The sequence below is a fragment of the Anabrus simplex genome, chromosome 1 (genome assembly GCF_040414725.1).
Source record: "Anabrus simplex isolate iqAnaSimp1 chromosome 1, ASM4041472v1, whole genome shotgun sequence".
NCBI classification, from domain to species: Eukaryota; Metazoa; Arthropoda; class Insecta; order Orthoptera; family Tettigoniidae; genus Anabrus; species Anabrus simplex.
The window spans coordinates 135304675-135324628 of record NC_090265.1 but is presented as its reverse complement, the minus strand read 5'-3'; the positions used below and the strand labels follow the sequence as shown (position 1 = coordinate 135324628).

At 41.4% G+C, this 19954-nt stretch overlaps 1 protein-coding gene across 1 annotated transcript in view; it reads left to right on the top strand.

Moving 5' to 3' along the window:
• Positions 1-218: 218 nt before the first annotated feature.
• Positions 219-19954, top strand: part of LOC136862947 (proton-coupled folate transporter) — a 129617-nt gene continuing 109881 nt past the window's right edge. Inside the window, exon 1 of the mRNA XM_068225204.1 lies at positions 219-314. The gene's annotated coding sequence lies outside the window, so the exon portion shown is untranslated. The remainder of the gene's footprint in view (positions 315-19954) is intronic.

Here is a 19954-nt window from a genome sequence, read left to right as displayed (position 1 = left end):
AGCTCAGTGACGATGTCGAAGGAAGTGTGTCAATGGTATCAGAAAACATCTTCTGGATCGTGAAGTGAATCGCTCGTCTTGTAGATTCTGATTAACAATTTCTTACTAACTACTACGATTACCGTTCGCTCAGGTCGCCTGGTTGAGTCAGGCTTGTTTGAATAGAACCGTAACGCTAGATAAGTCGTGGGCTGGTGAGTGAACTCGCAGTGTTGAGGTGACAGTGGCACGCGCAAGAAGCAAGCTTCGTCAACCGTAGGTCGGTGGTGACTGACGGAGCCCTGGAGCCTGGACATCCACTTCTCATAATAAAGGTAGGTAATGATTTAGTTTATTGTTATACCAGCTGTACTACCTGTTGCTAATGTCCTATTAAAATATCGTAAATAAGAGTGTAATAGAAGCTAATCAGACACGAATCTATTGAATTGGAAGTCCTTACCATATGCCAATATGGTATACTTCTGGTCAAGCAATATTATCCGAAAATAGTGGTGAGATGTTTTCGGTGACGTAACCGGGGGAGGGGGGGCTGGGGGTTAGAATTGCCCCCCATGAAATTTTTATGAAAATAAAATACACAGAAACAGACAATAAACTTAATAAACATTCAGAGACATAAATTAAAACCAAAATATCTGGTGAATTTATTTTCTAAGAAGCCTCGAAAGTTGGGTTAGAGATTGTAAACTAAACATTCCATTCGCTGCAAAACTGGCAAAAGTGTTGACCTTGATCGTATTGTTCTGTATTTTAATGTAAGATTTTGTAGTGTACTGCAATGCGAATATCAATATAATTCACTCGTATCAGTGTCCTTATAATGACACTCACACATGCGCGCACCACTCATGCACAGGCATCTTCATTATGTCTATCATCATATTGTAAATATAACACAACCCCTCACCCCCAATCGGTCTATCCTGGCTATGCTACGGGATGTTTTCTAAATAATACAGTAGTTTGATTGTTAACCCTGACACACATGGGAGATCGTATACCCACTGCACAAATCTACATATACTTGAAAGTGTGTGAAAAATGTAATAATCCCGAATGTCTCTATTATTATTCCTCATACAGTAGAAACGCTTGAAACACAAAAAACAGGCAATTACATTTGCACAACTGGTGTTAAGTACAGTGTTTCGTCATCATCATCATCATCTGTTTACCCTTCAGGTTCGGTTTTTCCCTCGGACTGAGCGAGGGATCCCACCTCTACCGCCTCAAGGGCAGTGTCCTGGAGCTTCAGACTCTTGGTCGGGGGATACAACTGGGGAGTATGACCAGTACCTCGCCCAGGCGGCCTCACCTGCTATGCTGAACAGGGGCCTTGTGGAGGGATGGGAAGATTGGAAGGGATAGGCAAGGAAGAGGGAAGGAACCGGCCGTGGCCTTAAGTTAGGTACCATCCCGGCATTCGCCTGGAGGAGAAGTGGGAAACCACGGAAAACCACTTCCAGGATGGCTGAGGTGGGAATCGAACCCACCTCTACTCAGTTGACCTCCCGAGGCTGAGTGGACCCCGTTCCAGCCCTCGTACCACTTTTCAAATTTCGTGGCAGAGCCGGGAATCGAACCCGGACCTCCGGGGGTGGCAGCTAATCACGCTAACCACTACACCGCAGAGGCGGCTACAGTGTTTCGTTACAGATAATATTGAAGGAGATATTATATATTTCCTCTCTTGACCCCCGAGTGTTACTAATCCACTACACCAATCAAATAATACTGTACACAGCCTGGAGCCCAATGCGGCTATCCTGAAACTTACGTACTCAGTTTCAAGAAATTCTGTTCAGCCATTTTCTCGTAATGTAACAAACAAACAAACAAACAAAGCAACAAAAAGTAAGCTGAACTGACTTTAGACTTTTGTTTATCGAATATCGTAATATGAGACAAACATGAAGTTATTTGGCATAAATTTGAAGTTCATATGGCAAGATTAAAAAAACAAAGTCATCTCCGTACAGGCCATGAAGGCTCTTGGAGGAGTGGAAGGTAAAGGCTTCCACTATCCGTAACCTCGACACTTGGTGGGGTAGAGAGGTTAGCTCTACACCCAGCCACCTTTGCCCCCAGGAATTAACCTGGTACACATTCTTGATGCAGGCTGAGTGAACCTCAGGACCATATGCACCTCCGGAAGTGGAAATCTCATTTCTTAAATTTTTTGTCTTCCTGACGGGGAATGAAACCCACGTTCTTCCGGGTGAACCGAGCACGCCTTTGCCGCCTCGGCCAGGCAACCCCCATATGGCGATATTAATTCACATCTATTTTGTATATCATTACAATTTAAATTCCATTTATTCCTACTGTAGTGCGGTCCAGGGAACCATACCACACGCCATCAAAGTCATTTTCCTATTTTGTTTCTGCGAAAAGGGAACTTAATTTTGAACATTTTTCAAAAAGTTTATCTTTCTATGTGTAACATTAATCTGCATATTTTATAATAGTTATATAAAACTTGAACAAAAATTTTGAAAAGAAAGAAAAATGCTGTTCAAGTATAATTATAAAACAAAATAAAGATTAAGGTATCTCGCAGGTGGTGCTGCTATAAGCCAGAAATCATCTTTGGACCCGACTAGCATTTTCTGCTGTATTTATAATTTTCCCCAAGCAGCATGTGGTATTGTTCCCTGGACCGAATAACATATGGTAATATATTCAAGGTTTGTTGTTATTATGTGACGGTAATCGGAGTTTGTGGTCAAGAGTTCTGTACGGTATACATTATGAAGCCTGTAAGGTAACGTGTGTAGCTATGGTGTTGGTACCTAGCGAGTTAGCTGTGCTGTTACAGTCGTGTAGCTGTGAGCTTTCAATCGGGAGATGGTGGGGTCGAATCCCACTATGCGCAGCCTTGAAGATGGATTTCCATGGTTTGCTATTTTCACATTAAGCGAATGCTCAGGCTGTACCTTCCCATTCCTACCCTTTTCCCACCCTGTGTTGGTGTGACGGTAAACAATTATAATAACAATATATACGGTGTCTGTGTCTGAGTAATTATTTCTGTCATTTGTTTAGCGTCAAATTGACGTCCGACTCCTAGGCTGAATGGCTAACATACTTGCCTTCGGTTCAGAGCACCCTGAGTTCGATTCCCAGGCGGACAGAGGGTTTTAGATGCGTACGGTTAATTTCTTATCTCGGCGACTGAAAATTTGTGTTTAACACACCACACTACCAACCATCACTAAAACAAGTAATTAAGTTTTTTCTCTTTCAGGTATAATTCTGTTACCATGTGTTTTCTGTTATGCTCTGTCTCTGTGCAGCTTTGATAATTTTCAGGAAGCTAATCAAATAAAAACAAAATTCGTTTTGGTACACTGAAGAACCTAACAGATACAAATCAACTGTTCAAATATGTCAATATAAGTTCAAATAACACAAAAAATAAAATGTATTCAAATACACGGTGAAACAAACTTCATACTCACACTTTTCGGGGTGACAGAGGAAATCAAAACAAATACGTTTTATTAAAGAGTCATAGGTCGGAAACTAACTTTGCGCAGAATAAAACTGCTGAATTTCAAATTAATCAAAGGAAGATGGTCAAAAGTGCGGCCTCCTGCTGCAATACAAGCTTTGACATTACCACAGTTACCACACTTGACTTTTTGTGCTGTGGCACCGGAATATGCTAGTATATGAGACTCCAATTGAAGCGGAGGAAGAGATCGTCACTCGAGTGCTTCCTCTACCTTGAGCACACTCCAGGAGCCTTTAAACTTGTACGACAGGCAATGGGCTAGTGCCCTGCGCCGATATACAAAATATTATCCGCATCCGCGAATGGTTATCCGCGGATATTGCAACTATTTAACTAACACCCAAGGTATTGGAACGGATAGATCTGTTAACGTAAGACAATAGGCCTGATACCTGGCAACAGCCCCCTACAGTGGCAGAATTTTGCGGGATTTCCTCTTGCGACAATCAGCGGTTCTCTTTCGGAAACTGTGTTCCTTTCTTCTACTAGTTGCGGGAAGAAGCCATTTATAGGCTTAGGTCAGATTTACGGCTTAACGGACTCACGGCTCTATATATTACTATTCTCCTATGCCAGTGCCAAGGGTTGCCTCACCATAAACAAAAATAACTGCATAAAATACACGAAAGACTGAATTGTCGAGATTTCTAGAGAATACCTGAGTGAAAATCAATGAACTTTGTTATTTAGAAATTATCAGCAAAATTATCCGCACTGCCATACAGTTTACATCCGCCAAGACAGTAACTTCGTAGATATCCTCAGCATCCGTGCAGGGATCTAGCAATGGCATATTATTGCGGGGTCAACCTAGATCCTTCTGAACCAAGGATCTGTAACTGTACAAGCCCGACGTGCAAACCCTCGATGGTCCAAAAGCTCATCTAACACGTAAAAACGCAATTATATGGCAAAATGGTAGAGTTACGAAGAAAGTATATATATGGGCAATTCTATAGGAGATTTAATTCTAAATCCATCAAGTATGGCCGTTTCTGATTCGGTCAAGACTTGGGTTTCTGACGGATAAAGCATAGGCCTACGTCAGAAAGACAGAGAAAGGTTTTTCCTTTTCTTTTTTTTTTTTTTTTCCTGGAGAACAGCTGGAGTTAGGAAGAAATGTATCCGAACGTATTTTGTAGAAACTTGAATTCTTATACAGTAGATTTCGTGGGCTCAGTGTTTAATACGACTTTCAGTTCATAAACAGTATTCACTTTTAAGGATCCCAGACACACAATTTCCTCGACTTGCTCCACGTTTCTTAAAACTACTGATAATTGCTCATAATAGTTTGGAAAAAATAAGATAATAATAATAATAATAATAATAATAATAACAATAACGAGCTCGATAGCTGCAGTCGCTTAAGTGCGGCCAGTATCCAGTATTCGGGAAATAGTAGGTTCGAACCCCACTGTCAGCAGCCCTGAAAATGGTTTTCCGTGGTTTCCCATTTTCACACCAGGCAAATGCTGGGGCTGTACCTTAATTAAGGCTACGGCCGCTTCCTTTCCGCTCCCAGCCCTTCCCTGTCCTATCGTCGCCATAAGACCTATCTGTGTCGGCGCGACGTAAAGCAACTAGCAAAATAATAATAATAATAATAATAATAATAATAATAATAATGGCTTTACGTCACACTGATTACTTTTACGGTCTTGGGGGGTGCTGGAATTCAGTCCAGCAAGAGTTCCTGTATGTGCCAGCAAATCTACCGTCACGAGGCTGACGTATTTGAGCACCTTAAATACCACCGGACTGAGCCCGAATCGAACCTACCAAGTTGGGGTGAGAAGGCCAGCGCCTCAACTGCCTGAGCCACTTAGCCCAGCAATAAATGGTGACATAATTACTAAAATCAGTTGAGAATTTCTCAGAAATGGTCTCCATGTACAAACAAACATTCCCTATATGTGCAGTAATATTAGTATAGATAAGGGAATAATCAAAACTAGACGCACGCAGCTGTGAGTTTGCATCCGGGAGATAATGGGTTCGAACCCCATTTCGGCAGCCCTCAAGATGGTTTTCCATGGTTTCCCATTTTCACATCAGGAAAACGGTGGGGCTGGACCTTAATTAAGGACACGGTCTATTCCTTTCCACTCCTAGCCCTTTCCTATCCCATCGTCGCCATGAGACCCATCTGTGTCGGTGCGACGTAAATCAAATTGTAAAAATGGAAAGAAACTAGACGGTTCATAAAAACTATAAAATGCATTAAGTTCAACATTTTCCTTTCAAGGATATTACTACTCTCTCACTATGTAATAGTAAACGAAGACAAGTCTACAACATTTAGAGAAAAATAAAGAAGACAAAAATGTATCGTTCACGGAAATGAACAATTTAATCTTCAGATATTTACGGCGTATTTTTAAAACTATTTACTTGGCACGAGAACATAATTTCTGTCGTACGTTCCCAGATTAACTGCGTGAAGATGGAAGGAGATCGTGCAGAAGTTGATTCTTCATCTTCTTTTTCTCCTACCTCTTTTCCCACTTCGGCGGGGTCGCGGGTACGAACTGCGTCACACATGTGGATTTGGGCCTGTTTTATGGCCGGATGCCCTTCCTGACGCCAACCACATATGGAGGGATGTAATCACTATTGCGTGTTTGTGTGGTGGTTGGTAGTGTAGTGTGCTGTCTGAATATGGAAATGAAAGTGTTGGGACAAACACAAACACCCAGTCCTCGAGCCAGAAGAATTAATCAGACGCGATTAAAATCCCCGACCCGGCCGGATTTGAAACCGGGTCCCTCTGAACCGAAAGCCTCAACGCTGACCATTCAGCCAAGGAGTCGGACGTGAAGAGCAGGCCTAGGATTTTGATGGCATGTCATCTTTTAATTGGTTCACAACAGATATTGCTAACATGTACAGAAATACTGATAATAGTTCCCACATTGCAGAAATGTTCATTTATTTGGTCATTTTAGTCTGTTTTCGCCATTTGTGTATTTTGGAGCATTTCATAAACTTATACGTCATTATTTGGTCATTTCATGAAATTTATTACACTATTTTAAACTTTTCGAGTGATTTTTTTTTAAATTTGAGGAATTTGAAGCATTCGCGTGTGTGGTATTGGTTATGATCGCGTTTTTAGGTGAAGATGAATACGGAGACATGAAAATCTTCACGTCCGCTTCTTTGGTGTAGTGGTTAGTGTGATTAGCTGCCACCCCCTGAGGCCCGGGTTCGATTCCCGGCTCTGCCACGAAATTTGAAAAGTGGTACGAGGGCTGAAACGGGTCCATTCAGCCTCTGGAGGTCAGTAGAGTAGAGTCGGGTTCGATTCTCACCTCAGCTATCCTGGAAGTGGTTTTCCATGGTTTCCCACTTCTCCTTCAGGGAAATGCCGGGATGGTACCTAACTTAAGGCCACGGTCGCTTCCTTCCCATCCCCCGCAAGGCCCCTGTTCGCCATAGCAGGCGAGGTCGCCTGGGTCAGGTACTGGTCATACTCCCCAGTTGTATCCCCGACCCAGAGTCTGAAGCTTCAGGACACTGCCCTTGAGGCGGTAGAGGTGGGATACCCCGCTGAGTCAGAGGAAAAACCGACCCTGGAGGGTAAACAGAAGGAGAAGAAGAAGAAGATTTGCAATGGTTTGTCAGTCTGGGTACTAAAGAAACTTTGTTCACCACTTACTCCTTGGAAATGTCCAAGAGGTCTTTCTCGTGAACAGTCGAGATTTTCTTCTGAAGACGAGGAGGAAAGTTCTCTGCGAAACGTAAAGAAATTCATCTTCTTTTCTTTACGTGGCACAGGTCCAAACCCGTACTATAACATAAATATAAATATAGAGTAAATTGATTGTAAAATTTTATTTAAAATCGATGTCATTTTTCTTTAACACCATAATGAAATACGTACTACCTAGCCAGTTGGCGTGCGGTTGGGAGTACACAGTCGCTTAAGTGCGGCCGGTATCCAGTATCGGGAGATAGTGGGTTCGAACCCCACTGTCGGCATCCCTGAAGATGATTTTCCGTGGTTTCCCATTTTCACACTAGGCAAATGTCGGGGCTATACCTTAATTAAGGCCACTGCCGCTACCTTCCTACTTCTGGCCCTTTCCTATCCCATCGTTGCCATAAGACCTATCTGTGTCGGTGCAACGTAAAGCAACTTGTTAAAAAAAAAATGTTTTCGGATCATTTTACTGGATTTTTGTCGTCATTTTATAGATCATTTTTTAAACATTTTTAGGTCATCAAAATCCTGGCCCTGTTAATAATATATGAGCTTCTTATGTTTGAAAAACGTTTCTGTACCAATAGGACGATGTGTTTGAAGTCAATTCATACTCAGAGGAACAGTACCTTATTTTTCTACATGCTTTGCATAACAGTTTGTCAATTTGACATTAAGGCCAAACCAAACAATGCTTAAAATTCCTATCTCTGGTCATTTGTATTCAGATGGCAATGAGTGTGCAGGAAGTTTCGTGACATGAACCGGCATTAAAGTAAATGTGGGAAGCAAAATCTTCTAAACCAGGGTTATTGACCTTCTCTTTAACAGCATAATGAAGTACGGAGTACCTACCGAGTTGGCCGTGCGGCTGGTAGTCCGCAGCTGTGAGTTTCTATTCTTTAGATAGTGGGTTCGAACCCAACAGTCGGCATCTCTGTAGATGGTTTTCCGTGGTTTCTCATTTTTACACCAGCCAAATGCTAGGACTGTACCTTAATTAAGGCCACGGGCACTTTCTTCCAACTCCTAGCCCTTTTCTATCCCATCGTTGCCATAAGACCTATCTGTGTCGGTGCGACGCAAAGACAATTGTAAAAAAAAGAGAGTGAAAAGCGTACTTCTGCTCAGGACGTACTTGAAGATACAAAATAATAAGCTTCAGATTTGTTTCAGTTGTTTAACTTCACTCTAACTCAGATATTCGGCGACGATGGGATAGAAAAGGTTTAGGACTGGGGAGGGAATGTTCTTTTCCTTAATTAAGGTACAGCCCCAGCATGTTCGTGGTGTGGAAATAGAAAATCATGGAAAACCATCTTCAGGGCTGCCTATGGCACGAAGCCACAATATCCCGAATGCAAGCTTGCTGCAACTCGGGCAGAAGATTTTATTAGGATTGTTACTAATCTGGTGAGAACTAAATCAAATAGCCAGTCTCAGTTGGCGATTCGTTGCACTTTTGTTCAAAGGATAGCAGGTTCCATCCCTGCTGAGATTATTGGCTTTTCAGAGTGCGTAAATGCCCCAAATCGGCTTCTGGCGTCTAAAGAACTTCTGTTAGAATTCCGATATCACAACATCTCTTAAAGTCTAGAGAAATTTATGGATGTTAACATGACGATAATAATTACAGTTGAGAAACATTTGGAGGTCATCGGCGCTGGAGTCCGGGTGTTAAGAAAACACACAGTCCATAAAGAGCCTTGGTCCGTCCGCTACCCAGCCCAGAGTCAGTGTCAAATTCTTCAATCGTATTGGTTTGACTTTCTTGATTTGTTTCGCTCTTTGTCACAATGAAACAGTTTGTAAGTGGACTTCACGAAACTGAGTGATCATCATTCTATTCCTTGGAAGAGCCGAGAGTTGAGCCAGGAGCCTCTAGATAACAGGCTATCACAACACTGAGGGTGTCGTCACGTGGTACTTAGGTATCTGCAAGTCGTCTGGTCGGGCAGCAGTCATCTTGGCAGGCCAAGATCTATGAGGACTGTATGTTCCACGACTTTCTGTTAACGCATATTTTATTTTTCTTCTTCTTTTGATATTATTATTGGATGTGATTGAGGAAGTTTTGGCTTTCCACCCTGACGATCAAGATTTAAATCCTGGCACGCAATAGATTAACATTTTCTACTGAAATATTACGTGGTGTCAGAAGAGGCATTCGGTTTATAACCCCTGACTAAACTTCAGAATGATCCAGTATAATTCTAGCGACCCCTGAAATAATCGGATACACTGGATTATTATTATTATTATTATTATTATTATTTGATTCGTTATGCCGAACTGAGGAGCACGTGTGAACTTATTTAGCACAACGTTTCTTTTTTTTTGGCTGGTTGTTTTACGTCGCACCGATACAGATAGGTCTTACGGCGACGATGGGACAGGAAAGGGCTAGGAGTGGGAATGAAGCGGCCGTGGCCTTAATTAAGGTACAGCCCAAGCATTTGCCTGGTGTGAAAATGGGAAACCACGGAAAACCATTTTCAGGGCTGCCGACAGTGGGGTTCGAACCTACCATCTCCCGAATACTGGATACTGGCCGCACTTAAGCGACTGCAGCTATCTAGCTCGGTCAACGTTTCTTCTTGTCTTCCCCAAATCCTTTCGCTCTGGTTCTGGTTGCGTTCTTCCGTCCATTCTGTAGCTTGTCTTTTAGGTCGATCATCAAATTTGTGTTTGTTTATGAGATTTCGGAATTCTTTTCTGTCATGCAAAGTTTCTTCATTTATACCAATTTCCTGAAGATATTAGTTTCTTTCTGTAAACCAGTTGTGATTTTTAGAGATACTGCGAGATTTGGTATTTTCTTTGTTAGCCTATTGTTATCCATCCTGATCAGGTGACCATAGAAATTTAATCTTATTTTTGTAATGGTGGCTATGATTTTTTTCTGTTACTTGATAGATTTCCTATGATTTCCTTATCATCCAAATACCATTTTTACATTTAGGTCCTAGAATTTTCCTGAGAATTTTCCTCTCTTGTTTTTCGATGTTTTCGATTTGTGATCTGCCACCAACAGAGTTGCTAATGCATGAAAGGCTTCTGGTTTGACAACTGTGTTGTAGTGTCGTCATTTTGCGTTTTGGGATATAGATTTGTTGTGTCTGCTCCAGACAATTTTGTATGCTTTTTGTAATTGTTTAATTCTTTCCTTGTTTGCTTGCTGATTTATCCTGTTTGGTTGTATAATTTCGCCTAGGTATTTGAATTTGAATTTATCTACTTGGGAGATTTTCCTATATATAGTGATTAGAGGATGGTTGTTAAATCCTGATTTTGTATCTTCCATATACTTCGTCTTTTCATATGAAATTTGCAGCCCTGTTCTTGTCGTTACTTCATGAAGATTTTCTACTGACTGGAGTGCTTCTAGTTTAGTGTTGGGGAGGATTGCCAAGTCATCTGCAAAGTCGGAGGAATCGAGGTGATTTTGCTTTTGAGAAGTCTACCAATATTGATCCCTTCTGTTTCATTTTTCCATTCTCGAACCACTTTTCTCAGAGCTAGATTGAATAGTGTTGGTGATAATCCATCGCCTTGTCTGACCCCTGTTTCTCCTCAAAAATTTAACTTTCGCTGTTTTTTTTTTTTTTTTTTTTAAGTATGTTGGTTAGAGTCTGTCAGTCTATTGAATCATAAGTTTATTTTGAAGTCAACAAAGGTAATTATTGTTTGTTTTGTTTAACGAATTTGGAAAATAGTTTTTAGGTTTAAGATTTGTTCTAGGCATGATCTTCCTTTTCGAAACCCTGCCTGATATTCTCCAATGAGGTGGTCGGTTTATTTTTATAATCTATTCAATAGGGTGTAACCGTACAACTAGGTTACAGACTCCATTCTGTATTTATTATTATTATTATTATTATTATTATTATTATTATTATTATTATTATTATTATTAATAACCTGATTCATTAGATTTTATATATTCTGTTTCTCATCATTTAGACTGTAATAACTAGGTATCGCGTATATTATTGTATTTCATCATAGGTTAAGTGAATATGTTTGTAATTATTCTGTATGGTAGTAAGTGAGATTTGTTGGTTTCATATTGTCATGCTGTGGCTTGTAACTTTGGCTAGATGAGCTGGCATAGTATTTTGCAATCGAGGCTATGTTTAACTGGGAATGTTGTGTACAAGGAGATTTCCCGGTGACGCATTCGGTATAGTCATTCTCGGACCGCTTGGGTACGCTTAGACGACACATGACTGATGACATCAGTGCGTGGACACGTGATTGCGACCAAGTGTCAGTATTCGCCAGCTACTGTATGTTGAAGTGGAAGGGATGAACAGTGAGCGGGGAGATGAGTCGTCATCGCGAGGTGATATAAGGTGATGCTACGGTAGGGAGAGGTACTCAGTTCATAAGCAGTTGATATCGTGCAGATCATATGTAACAGTCAGATGTATCAAATGGAAGAAGTGGTCTTAGTGTGATGGTCAGAGCTAAGAGTTGTGTTTGAAGAAGTAATAATCGAGGAGGTCTACAAGTGGTGGTTGTATCCGAGCAGAGACGGGTACTATGCTGATAAAGAAACATCATCTTCTTGTGAGGATGGACTTCACAAGATGTTTCAATAATATTTTCCAATTATTTAAAATATTTTGAGTGGACGTAATTACATTGTTATATAAGAAGATTACAACAGACGGCTCCCGACTTCAGCTCACAGGTTTTCCCAAGAATTTCAAGTTCAACAGCGGTGTATGCAGACAACAGGTAATTAAAGCATCAGACATGTTATGCATTCATAACATGAAGAAGAGAGTAATCAGCGGCGATATCACATCTCACTTCAAGTTCATGCCAATAGCTTTTTTTGTTTAGATTAAATTTTCCTTTTCTTAGTACCGCAAATCTCACGATATATTTCTTTTGTTAAATTAAAAGACGTCAATGATTGTTCATTGTGACGTAAATTATAGTCATAAACTCAGTTTTATTTTAATTATAATAAGTGATTCCAGTTCCATGTACAATCCTCAATTGTGGAAATGCAACAGTAATTTAATATTGTCCTGATCCATATCCCTGTATATTGCCAGATATGTGAGTTTATCACCTCACGCCTTGAGATAATTGATATAAGAGGTATGCTCTACCGAATTTTGTTGTTTTTCTTAAAAAAGCAACTGGCGCTCAAACAAATGTTATGTATATTGTGTGAAGGAGGTGTAAGTATAAGAGTAGTGGTTGGAGTAGCCACAAGGGCTTTAGAGAAAATTTTGTAGACTGATAGTAAGCAAATCCCTCTGTAATTGTTCAGATCTCAGGCAAATGCTGGGGCTGTACCTTAATTAAGGCCACGGCCGCTTCCTTCCAACTCCTAGGCCTTTCCTATCCCATCGTCGCCATAAGACCTATCTGTGTCGGTGCGACGTAAAGCCCCTAGCAAAAAAAAATTGTTCAGATCTGATTTATCCCCTTTTTCATGGAGTGGAGCCAACGGCCGTAGCCGTGTTGAAACACCGGATCCCGTGAGATCTCCGAAGTTAAGCAACATTGGGCGTGGTCAGGAGTTGGATGGGTTGCCACGCGCTCTTGGTGGGGGTAAGGGAATGGAGGAGCGGAAAGCAACTGGCCACCCTACCGCACGTAAACTCCGGCTCAGGAACACCTATGTGGAGGTTCGGACCTTCCTTCGGCCAGAATAACCCTTACCTTACCTCATGGAGTGGAGGAATTAGTGCACATTTCCAGTCTCCTGGAATTTTCTAAGTATTCCAAATGTTCTGTATGATTTATTGAATTGTATAAGCCATTTTCTCACCACCTGTTTTCAACATGTCATTAATTACCCCATCTTCTCCTGGTGCTGTATTAGCTTTCAGTTCTTGAATTATTTGCTTGATTTATTCTAGAGTGGGAGGTTCTGAGTCTGGATTTGGTGTACGTTTCTCAAGGTTAATTAGTTTTGTGGACTTCATAACTTAATAGAGTTTTAAAGTAGTCTGCAATAAGTTTGCAGTTTTCTTTGTTATTTGTTTCTAATGATCCGTCTGGACGTTTATTGTTATACTACAGAGCAATTGGCCACGCGGTTATCGTCGCGTAGCTATGAGCTTACATTCGGGAGATGGTGGGGTCGAATCACACCGTCACCAGCCCTGAATATGTCTTTCCGCGGTTTACCATTTTCACATCAGACAAGTGCACCTTAGTTAAGGCCACGGCCGCTACCTTCCCAATCCTAGCCCTGTTCTACCCCTACGTCGCCGAAAACCTTCGATGTTGTGTTGGTGCGATGTCAAACCACTAGCTAGTTATTTTTATCATTATTATTGTAATTATTATTATTATTATTATTATTATTATTAAATTCGTTTAGGGCTATTATGATCATTTTAAGTAACTTCCATTTTTGGAAGACTTTTTGGCAGTCCGAAATCTCTGCATTATTTCCCTGACAACTTGTCTCCTTTCCTGCGTTCATCCTCTCTGCTCGGTGTCCGGACATTTGCGGTCATCACAAAATCACGGACATTTGCGGTCAATGAGATAAACTTGTGCCCACTCACAAAAATTCCCCAGTTGTCACAGGATCTTTGCGGTCACTGCAGCAGGGGGTGGGCCTCATTAGTTTAATTTCGGAATATCCCCACTAACCTCCCTGATCTTCTGCTCGCTCCTTGCAGATCAACATTTTTCTCTCGCGGGCATTATTTAGAGATTGATACCTTCAGACACAAACACAATTCTATATCTAAACTTCCTGGTGTAATTATTTACTGTTGTGTGCTGCAATGGATTTGCCCGTTACTAATAAGGCAAATGGTTATATGTACAGAAAGTATAGGGAAAATCAACATGAAATCGTATCCTGGGTGTGTCTGAAGGAGAAGAACAAGTCATGACATGTTTTTGGTAACATACAATTCTGTGGTCAGCTCTTGTTTTCTTCCGACCCCCACGGCACGATGTTTGCCAAGCCCAGGCAGTCTTACATTTTCACGTCCTTCGTGGCTTTTTCCCTGCTTTTTCCCTAAAAGAGAGTCGGATCTACTCGACTTTGTTTCCGAGGATGGTGGCACCGTTCTACTTTCTCACAAAAACAGTAATCACCACCATCACGAAAAGTCTCGTGGCTACCACGATATACATTCCTGCAGATATACAAGATCGTATATTTTATATTTAAACTCTAATACAACACAACGTGAATTTTTATATACAAACATCAGAGGCTAATTCAAAAAATAAGTTTCCTATTTATTTATCGTGAAATAATTAAAGGTAGTCCAGGGTAAAGGACACTGTTTTTATTCCGCACCAGCCCTTCATTTATAGAAAAGCTAAAGTTAATCCATCGTTAATTAATTAAAATTTAACGTCTAACGTCACTTTAACATATTTTTCGGAGAAAATGGGATTAGAAATGCTGGACTCAGTGCCTCACACGGTTGAGGCGCTGGCCTTCTGGCCCCAACTTAGCAGGTTAGATCCTGCCAACCCACGCTTCCAAGTTGTGAGCTCCCGGAGACCCCTTTAGTCACCTCTTACGACAGGCAGGGGATACCGTGGGTGTATTCTTCGTCTGTGTCCCCCAACCACAGGGGATCACAACCTCCAAACTCTAGTACATACAATAATTTGGTCGGCAGTAAATGATATGTCTTAAAATGCTGATTATCATCACACTTTATTCAGGCTTTGGACTGGTATAATGATTGTATGAAAATCATTTTGGCGTGTTAAAATCAGCTGCAACTAAGCTTCGTCAATTATTTTTGTCGGCTTTAGGTAAGCGCCGTTATAATTTTGTTCCTTTGTACATACCTATTTACATTAGGAATACCTGAAGCAGCAAGAAGATTACGCAAGATTTTCTATGTAAGAATTTGCTTTTAAACAGGACCTGATGTCGCTAGTTTCTTCATATTTCTTAAGAGTTATTTCAATCCTGTCATCTTTCTTTACATATTTCGTCTTCCTCCTCTTACCTTCAAGATTGAGCTCCAGTTTCAGGTACATGCAGTTCATCGCTTCTGCTTCCTTCTTTAAACCACCAAGTCGTCGAATTGAAGATGTGGATTTCTTGTGATGCCATCCCTCTACATCATTTGTTGTTCGATGTCGCTTTTTGTAACAGCCCCACATAGTGATTGCTTTCTCGCTGTTTTCAAGCCATACGCGTACAAAATACTCGCGAAGCCAGAAGTTTTTCTGTAGGAGCATAAGAATGTATCACCAACCAGCCCTCACTGACGTCATCTGGCTTCAAAAATGCCAGAGCAGTGCACATTCGGATGTGGTTCTTGTAGTCGCTCGTCAGGCCAAGTTCCTGCACTTATCTCCACAGACATTGCTTCAACTGAAAAACAGAAAAAAAAAAAAAACAAAACGAAAAAGCAGCCAGTTAACTCTGCTGACGGAAATACTTCTCGGAGGGTTGATATCGTAGCTGCTCCTAAGTCAGTAGTGATTTTCTTAGAATGTCATTGGGGAACCGCTTCCAAGACGACTGGATAAACGTTGCTTTCATCACTGCGGCCTCCATGGTCTGCGTGAATGGTGTGTATCTGGGCGAACTGTTTGCTGCAACTCTCGAACGTGCCATGCATTAAAAAAAATGTGCATACTGCCTAAGACTTTCTCTACCTTTTTCGGCACTAAAAATTATAATTCTTTCTCCTATGTCGTCGTCAGCTAAACGAAACGGGCTGCCATTATTCATCTTAACGCCCCTTCATTAAGAATTATCTGAGCACTTGTTTTTGGGTCTACTTGAAGTCCGCGTGCATGATTTCGTTGCCGACGCATTGTTCTTTATAAAGTTTCTTGAGCTGGCATGTCAGTGACAAAGTCGTAGCTCCTGTTATGCAGATCACCCAACTCCTGCACGTAAATCTGTGATAGTGGAGCCACTTCCTCTCTGGCTCTCTTCTGTCCCTCTTGAACCTGCTTTTTCGCTGTGAAGGCCGCTTCTTCAGGTGGTCCACGCTGATGAACGACGGTATGAAGCATTTTTTCGCCTCTTGTCCTCAGCCATCCTTTACACTTGTTCTTCTCCTCCAGACACACCCAGGTGACGTTAGCATGTTGACTCTTCCTATACTTTCTGCGCGTATAACGTTTGTACAGTGCATAACGATTTACCTGATTAGTAACTGTCAACACCATTACAGAACACAATATTAAATACAGTACTCACACCAGGAAGTTTCAGTGTAGAATGGTGTTTGTGGCTGAAGGTATCAATCTCTATAGGTGGGCCGGCATAAGGTTGCACTTGACAGTTGTAAGTCATGTTGGCACCACTACAAAAGTGAAATGAAGAACGTCACCTGTCAGTCAGAATCACCAATCCACAACTTTTTATGTCAGATACAGTTGCGCATTTTATTCATGTTAATTCGTATTTAATTCCGTATAGTGTTCATAATATTTTATTTGCCTACACAAATATGAGCATTTAAAATATATTATAAGGTTTAAACGAGCTACAAAACAAATACGAACTATTTTCAGTTGATTGTTGTTGGCAATATAGGTAGTATAGTGGTGCCATCTATAAGTAGCTTGACTACTGTATTGAAGTGTTGCCGTTTTGTCTGTCGCCGCTAGCACGTGGTCGGGCGTGATTCGCGCGTTTATGAAAGTTTTGTTTTCATTTTGAGATAATTGTGAAATTTTATTTTAACGAATGCAGTGCGATGTCTCGGAAATGACAACATAGTCATGAAGAGCGAAGTGATAATCCTTTGAGCCGCGGAGTGTCCCTTAATAGTTAGGCATTAGAATTAGTGCGGAGAACTCGTGAGTTTTACGAGAGGGAGACGAAATTCGTACGCTTGTATAGCCGTCTCTCCGTTCCTGTAGATCATGTTGTGGATCGCATATCTCAAACATTAGGGCTTTCAAAGCGTACTGTAATTCAAACAGGTGTTCGCCTCCAAGAACAGAAGGAAAAAGTGACTGGGGTACATAGCAATAGCGAAAACGGGGCTGATAGTAGGGACTTGTTTCACAGCACTCAGGGATAGAAACGAATTAAGCTATCTCCTGTAATAGGAATTAATTCTTTCCAGGCTGATGCAATACGAAGACACGAGTACGATTTTTACAGCTCAAAGTCCCATCTGTCATTGTTATGGACAATGCACGTTACCACTCCGTAATAATGGACAAGACCCCTTCTTCGAGCGCCCGTAAAGAACTGTAAGTGGAATGGCTGCAGTAAAGAAATATCCCGGCGCATATGTGTACGACTAAATTAGTCGACACCGGGCGAGTTGGCCGTGCGGTTAGGGGCGCGCAGCTGTGAGCTCGCATCCGGGAGATAGATGGTTCGAATTCCACTGTCCACAGCCCTGAAGATGGTTTTCCGTGGTTTCCCATTTTCACTCCAGGCAAATGCTGGGGGTGTACCTTAATTAAGACAACGGTCGCTTCCTTCCCATTCCTAGGCCTTTCCTGTCCCATCGTCGCTATAAAACCTATCTGTGTCGGTGCGATGTAAAGCAAATAGCAAAAAAAAAAATAGTCGACGAGGTAGCGAAGGAACAACGGCACGAGGTTATTAGGTTGCCGCCGTACCACTGTCACTTCAACCTCATTGAGTTGGTACGGTATGGGGTGAAGTAAAACATTACGTACGTACTTATAACACGTCCTTCACAGTTACTGAAGTGGAAGGACTGTTCCGGGAGAGTATTGCTCCAATGGATGCGGCTTTGTGCAGGAAGAAATGTAGCCATGTCGCAGCATTCATTAATTCGGCAATGGCAATACATGGCATCATCAGTGACTCTCAGGAGTTGATGATCTGCCTAGACGATGATGACAGTGACAACGAAGGCGACGGTAGTGATGGCAGTGAACTGGAGGGTATCGAGCCTCTGCCTTTGTGAATCAGGTATGAAAATAAGGTTTCTGAAATTTCGTAAATTTTATAGAATTTACTTGAAACATTTTGTGTTAGCACCGGTGTATATTATTCTAACATTTATTGGTGAAGGTGTATATGAAGTGAGATCCTCGTCGGCCGATTTCTTCCGTGTTTTCTAACATCGCGACAATAAGAACTTCGTAGTATATTTATCTCGTATAATTTTGTGATGAATAATCGGCGAGTTGAAAGTTCAATTTTTGTCGGCAGATTTCATTTGTATTGTGTATCATCGCGATGACATTAAAAACATTTCTCCCATGTTTTTAAAAACACATGTGTCGTGCAATCAGCTGTTGTTACAGCGGCAACATCGCTTCGTGCGCCATTGCAGTGTGACCAATATTGTGCGCAGCTGTCATGTGCAACCTTACGCCGGCCCACCTATAAATAATGCCCGCGAGAGAAAATTGTTGATCTGCAAGGAGCGAGCAGGAGCTCAGGTAGGTTAGCGGGGATACCCCGAGATTAAGCTGATGAGGCCCACCCCCTGCTCCAGTGACGGCAAATGTCCGGCAACCCTCTGCTGGCGTTCTTCGTGATAGCCCTTGAAGTTGCTTATATGTAATCTGTATCGTGCTCGATCCGAGATGTCTTCTCTCCTGAAACCAATTTTTACCTTCTGAAACCACTTGCTTGAATCTTAAAGCCTATTGTGCTGTATTTTAAAGATTATTTTATCAGGTGCTTTTCAGCCATTTTGAACAGATGTCCATAGAACTGCAGTCTTCGGTTTGCTATTGACTCCAACAATCCTTTTTTCCTGTTACAATTCTTCGCTTCCTCTTCGCGCAGGACATATGAGCCCAGGCCCAGGGGCAAATTCTCAGGGGCGGGAGAATGTTTAAACAGATTTACGTACATCTCAAACTCAAAACCTATTGAATCATCTGGCTACATTACAGATAGAAATTACCTTATCTGGATTTTGAAAATGTGATTAGCGTGTTCGCTAGTACAAAGACGAGAAGAAAATAATTTGCCTAGCGAATTCTTTGTTGTTGCAGAGATAAATTGGACTTGGAAGCTTGGTTCCAATATTGTGGCGTGTCATATTCTTTTTTAATTTAGTAGCTTTTATTTAGTACCTATATTATGTTTTTCAAAAACCGTTCAATGTCTTTTCTTGTGTCGCAATTTTTATACCACGCTTACTGAATACATATCTGAAAACATGTACAAATAATTTGGGGGCGTAATATATTCTCGGGCCCAGGGATACAAAATACAGATCTGACAATGGTCAAATATCTTGTGAATAATTTTCCTCTGAAACCTCTCGGGTTCTCTCAGCCCGACCTTTCCAGTCATTCGGAGACATTCACTTGCATAAAGATACTTCGATACGGTATATTACAATTATTGGAAGTATCCCCTCATCTGTTTATCAGGATACCGTGAACATATCGTTGCTCAGATCACGAGGTTTCTTGGACTGTTTACGAGACCGAACAGAGAGAGCTAGCACATTAGCTTACAATATCCATGACGATTAGAATATTTGTATTTCTAGTTATGTGTGTGATTAACTCACACGTCACAGATGTGTCTTCTATAATCGCTGAGCACGTGGTTGTTTATAAGTGGGGACACAGAGTGACAAATGGTTCTGCTGAGAGCGGACGTGTTTAGAATATATGAGATGTAAAACAAGTGACTCGTTATCATGACAATGTGCGTCATATAGACAGTCTCAGTACCCGTCGTATCCACCTCCGCAGCGTAACGGTAAACACTATTAGCTGCAGTCCACAGGCGCCTAGGTTCGAATCCCGCTACTCCCAAGAATTTAAGATGACAGCAGTTATGGTATGTC